The following is a 6,000-nucleotide window of genomic DNA, read 5'->3' as shown; positions in this document are numbered from 1 at the left end:
AATTGATGAATATAAAAACAGCAGCCCATTAATGAATTTACCAAGAAAGTAATATAACCCTGTTTTCCGCTTTTGTGTAAGCCCAACTCCTTATTTAATGGGCCACATTAAATACCCGGCTAGTTTGTAGTCCATATGGAAATTCCTTCTATTTTATGTGGAGGAGGCAGGTATGTGCTTCCATTTCTCTTCTTTAAGTCAATGGAACTTTAAAGTGCTTTCCTATGAAAAAGCTGGATTTTCCCCATTATTTTTCCCCACTTAAATATTATATTAACTTGTAAATGTTCTTGCCATAGAGGACTAACAACGCATTGCTGGCCTTTGATACTTCCCCCATCTGTACAACATATTATAGTTCCTCCCAGTGCATCATAAATAACATGGTTTCATAAGACATAAAATAATCATCCTCTGATTGATAGTATTGAGAGCGGCTATTTGGTTTCCGACTAAAGGAACATCATCTAAAGGACTGTATAAGCCAACATATTACTCCATATAGGCAAAGCAGTAAAACTGAACTTCAAGAAGTTCACATTCTTCTACCCATTCTGGTGGTGATGATGTGTTTCTGATATTGGAAGGGAACGTAGTCAATTAACTGTAAGTTTTACAACCCAAGACTGGGATAGAGTCTCCACATACTATAACTATGAGAATTGCAGTGATTTGAGAGACATATATAGGTATGTAACGAATAAAAATGTTCACTCCTGCAGCCAACTTGGGCCTCTCATCCACTTGAGAAAACCCAATTCCAAAAAAAGATTTACAAGATCCTGGATTTCTCTCTCTCCATACACCCCCCTCTTCAAACTTTCAAGTGAAGCAGGGATAGAGGGGGGCAGAATCAGTCTTTTGCATGCAAAGATGCTTACAAGATTTACCAGATCCTGGATCTCTCTCTCTCCACACCCCTCCCCTCAACCTTTAAACTGAAGCAAGGATGGAGGGGGGGGGGTAAATCTTTGCATGCAAAAACGTTTACAATATTTACAAGATCCTGAATTTCTCTCTATATATTCACCCCCTTTCAAAGTGAAACAGGGACGGAGGAATAAATCTGTTGCATGCAAAGCTGTTTACAAGATTCACAAGATCCTGGATTTCTCTCTCTCCATGCATCCCCCATTCAGACTTTGAAGGGATAGTGGAGATGGAGGAGGCAAATCTTTCGCATGCAAAGATGTTTACAAGATTTACAAGATCCAGGATTTCTCTCTCTATATGTACCCCCCTTCAAAATAAAACAGAGATGGGGAAATAAATCTGTTGCATGCAAAGCTGTTTACCAGATTTACAAGATCTTGGATTTCTCTCTCTCCATGCATCTCCCATTCAAACTTCCAAGGGAAAGTGGAGTTGGGGAGGAGGCAAATCTGTTGCATGCAAAGATGTTTACAAGGTTGACAAGATCCTAGATTTTTCTCTCTCCATACACTCCTCCCCCCTCTTGAAACTTTCAATAAACCTTTTTGCCTGCCAAGATGTCCAGCTGAGTTCCAAGGGATGGGGACTTCCCCAGGGATGCCCCCCAACCTCCCACCCGCGAGGGCCCTTTGGAGCGATTGCTTCTCAGCCTTTTGCTTTGGCAGCAAGAAGAGAGAGAGCCAAAAGAGGGGGGCCAGGACAAAATCCTGAATCGAGCCATTGTTTCCACTGTGATAGCCGGCTTTTTCTTTTCTTTTCACTGGACAGAGAAAGGGGTGGTGGTGGTGGGAGAAGCCACCTTGTGCAAAACTTGTTGGCAAGGCTTGTATTAGGGGGAAAGGGAGGGGGAGAAAAATAAAATCCCTCCTCCTCTTCTACCAGGTCTCTCTCTCTCTGATCGCTTGCTGAATGGAGCTCCTGGACTCAGCAGGGTTACTACTGAGCTCAGACATTCCAATGCAGTGAGGCAGCAGCAGGGAAATCATCACACTTCACACACACTCACACAACACACACAACACACACAGATCCTCTCCTGCTGCTGCTGCTGCTCACTAGCTCCACCAGCCCCAGCAACAGCCAAGGCGATCCCCTCTCCAACTGGATCCAGAGTTGCAGGTTCCAGGCTGGAAGGAGAAGGAACAAAAAGCCCCTCATCCCCTCAAGACAACAGGGACCCTCATCCCCCGGAGGAGACACTAGGGATCTTCCTGCTACTAGGAGGTAAGAGGAGCCCCAGCCCCTTGGAAGAGGGATCCTGCTTCCCAAGAGGGGAATTGGTGGATGGGGTGTTTTTATTTTTAAGAAATAAAATGAAAATGATTTTTTAAAGAAATAAAATAAAACTGATTTGTTTAAAGAAATAAAATCTATTTTTAAAAGGAAATAAAATAAAGTTGGTTTTTTTAAAGAAATAAAATCGATTTTTAAGAAATAAAATAAAATTGGGTTTTTTTAAAGAAATAAAAGTGATTTTTGAAAAATAAAATAAAATTGATTTTTAAAGAACAAAGTAAAAAATGAATGCCTTCGACTTTACAAAGTAAAAATTGATTTTTAAGAAATAAAATGAAATTGTTTTTTAAAGAAATAAAATGGATTTTTAAAGAAATAAAATAAAATGGATTTTTTTAAAGAAATAAAATTGATTTTTAAGAAATAAAATTGATTTTTAAGAAATAAATTACATTGGTTTTTTTAAAAGAAATAAAATAAAATTGATTTTTAAAGAAATAAAATTAAATTGATTTTTACAAAATAAAATTGATTTTTAAGAAATAAAATAAATTTGATTTTTTTAAAAGAAATAAAAATTAAATTGATTTTTAAAAAGAAATTTAAAATATTAGAAATTAAATCCCACCAACCCTTAAACAGAAAGGGACCACCAGGATAAAATTACAAAGGCTATCCTAGTAGCAGGGTTAGGCTGGAAAAGCAGGATGCCAAGGGATCTTTTGCAGCACCTCTTGAGACTCACTGGGGCTGGAAGGGAGAAGTTTGGGAGCAGGAGCTTTTCTAGACTTGAGCCTAGGTTTGGGGTGCCAAGGGATCTTGCAGCACCTTGGAAACTCACTAGGAAAGAAGATGTAGCATGAGTTTTTGGAGACTGGAGCCTACATCCACAGATACATTCAAAGTATTCAAAGATGTAGCAGTAGTAGTCTAGAAAAGCAGGGTGTAAAGGCATCTTGCAGCACATTTGAAACTCAATGAGAGAAAGGAGTTGGGAGCAGGAGCTTTCCTAAACTGGAGCCTTGATTCTCAGATGCGTTCAGAGAATTCAGAGATTAGCTGTTTTACTCTGGAAAAGCAGTTTGTAAAGGGATCTTGCAGCACCTTTGAGACTCACCTTTGAGATAGAGAGAAGTTGGAAGCAGGAGCTTTCCTAAACTTGAGCTTAGTGCCTCAGATGCGTTCAGAGAATTCAAAGACTTAGCAGTGTAGGATGCAAAGGGAGCTTGCAGCATCTTGATACCTCTATATCAGTAGTCCCCAAACTGTGTTCTTTGAGGGATTTTGGACTGCAGCTCCCAGCATCCCAGATTACTGGCCAACATGACTGCGGCCTCTGGGAGTTGAAGTCCAAAATCTCTTAAAGGGCACAGTTTGTGGACCACTGGTCTATATGAAAGAGAGAAGTTGGGAGCATGCATGAGCTTTCCTAGACTTCAGCCTACTTCCTCAGATGGATTTCCTCAGATGCATCCTAGGAAGGCAGATCAAGTCTAGGAAACTTCTCTCTCCCAGTGAGTGTCTAAGGTGCTACTAGATCCCTTTGTAGACTGTCCAGGATAGGACTTTCTGGGAGTTAAAGAGCTCAGATTTGTCAGGTCTTCCACTTTGAGCATCTCTGACCTCCCCATTCTAGATCTTGGTGCATTTTAGGAGGAAAGAAAAGCCTTAAAAGAAAACATTTTAAGAGTTATGGGCTGCATCCACACTGTAGAAATAATTGGTTGGACACTACTTTAACTGCCCTGGATCAATGTTAGGGAATTTTGGGAATTGTAGTTTGTTGTGGTCCTACTCTGCTCCACTCTGGGGCCACAACATACTACAAATAGCATTGAGCCAGGGCAGTTAAAGCGCTATCAAACCACATCATTTCTGCAGTGTGGATGCAGCCACAGATGACCTCCCCCCATCCATGTGACTGGTAGTCTTTCTCACGCTATCAAGTAACTGATGAGTTGGAAACAAGGAGAGATGCAGAGGTTTTAGAGGACCAAAGGAAGGTTAGATGCTAGGCCCAGTCTTGTGCAGGTTTGCTTCCAAGTAAGTCTCAATGTGTTCCTGAGTCTTTAAAATGCTTCAGTCTTAAATAGGATGGGTAGGAGTATGTGTGTATACATACATATATACGCACACAGAGGTACAAAGGATGAATGTGGGAGGAATGTGCTGAGGAACTCTGATACACCAACCTGCTTTATCTAAGGAAGAGCAAATGCAGGTGGCCTCCACCACCACCTTGCACAGGTGCAGAGCCTGAGGAAGGATGGAAATCTGTTGTGTTGTGTCATTGGGTGTGTGTTTTCTGTCTCTCTAGTAAGCAGGGAGAGAGCCAGCATGGCGTAGTTGTTTGAGCGTTGCACTATGACTCTGGAGACCAGGGTTCAAATGCTGGCTCAGCCATGGAAACCCATTGGTTGACCTTGGGCAAGTCACACTCTTTCAGCTTCAGAGGATGGCAATGGGAAACCCCCTCTGAACAAATCTTGCCATAATAGGGTGGCTTAGGATTGCCATAAGTCAGAAATGACTTGAAGGCACACAGCAAGAACAACAACAACAGCAAATTGGGGCAGAGATCTGCTGGGAACTTTACTGCTCTGCTCAGTGTTATCACTGAATAAACCCTCTTCTATCTTAGGCAGTAACATGATTCAGGAAGGAGATGTATTACAGTCGCCACCACTGTGCCTTGAACTGAGCAAAAGAAAGCCACCTCCTTTTAGAGGGCAGCCACTCAGGCTGCATCTGCATTGCAGAAATAGTGCAGTTTGACACCACTTTAACTGCCATGGTTCAGTGCTATGGAATCCTGGAATTTGTAATTTTATGAGATTTAGTCTTCTCTAAGTATCTGGTGCTGCAACAAACTACAAATCACACAATACCATTACATTGAGCCGTGGCAGATAAAGCATTGTCAAGTTGCATTCATTCTGCAGTGCAAATGTGGCCCTAGATCAATGGTTCTCAACCTGTGGGTTGCAACCCCTTAGGTGATGGTCACCTAAGACCATCAGAAAACACATATTTCCAATTGTCTTAGGAACCAAGATACCACAATTTTATGGTTGGGGCCACCACAACATGAGGAACTGTATTAAAGGGTTGTGGCATTAGGAAGGTTGAGAACCACTGCCCTAGATGATTGCTCATAGTCCCTTTAAGGATAACCGAAGTGACAACAAACTACAGATCCCAGGATCCCATAGCATTGAGCCGTGGCAGTTAAAGCATTCTCAAGCTGCATTAATTCTGCTGTGCAAATGTGACCCTAGAGATGATTGCTCAGGGTCCTTATAAGGACAACTGAAGTGATCCTCTCACACAGTCTCTGCTCTTTGACACATGAACTAGATGTGGAATCATTGTCTGGAGCCCTAACCTTTTCCCATGTCCTGTGATGGCTTTGTGGGTTTTGCTGGGGAGGGGGGAGTTCCTCTGAATGACTGGCTGGGGGGGGGGAATGGGAGTGGAAGGAGGCAGTCCTGAAGTTCCAGGTATTCTATCTCAGAATCAGTTTCTTGCACAACACATTTCATGTTTCCGCTGGTTGCACACAGCCATCACCTGCATTGTTCATCCACTGCAGAGTCATTCCAAACAGCAATATTTCACACCTGGGAAACTGTAATGCTTCCTCACTTTGTGCATTAGTTGCTGTTGGGGTTCAATGTCCAGTACCCTAAAGGCAGTGTGAGCCAGCATGATACAGTGGTTTGAGCATTGGACTAGGATGCTAGAGACCAGGGTTCAATTCCCTGCTCTACCATGGAAACCCACTGGGTGAGTTTGGGTGAGTCAGACATGCTCAGCCACAGAAAACTCTGT

The 6,000-nt window shown here is 42.2% G+C and overlaps 1 protein-coding gene across 2 annotated transcripts in view; it reads left to right on the top strand.

Moving 5' to 3' along the window:
- Positions 1–1,849: 1,849 nt before the first annotated feature.
- Positions 1,850–6,000, top strand: part of PLCE1 (phospholipase C epsilon 1) — a 196,888-nt gene continuing 192,737 nt past the window's right edge. For both annotated transcript variants that reach the window (XM_042456837.1, XM_042456836.1), the window contains exon 1: positions 1,850–2,157. The gene's annotated coding sequence lies outside the window, so the exon portion shown is untranslated. The remainder of the gene's footprint in view (positions 2,158–6,000) is intronic.

Source organism: Sceloporus undulatus, chromosome 3 (assembly GCF_019175285.1).
Source record: "Sceloporus undulatus isolate JIND9_A2432 ecotype Alabama chromosome 3, SceUnd_v1.1, whole genome shotgun sequence".
NCBI classification, from domain to species: Eukaryota; Metazoa; Chordata; class Lepidosauria; order Squamata; family Phrynosomatidae; genus Sceloporus; species Sceloporus undulatus.
This window is presented reverse-complemented; position numbering and strand designations above follow the sequence as displayed.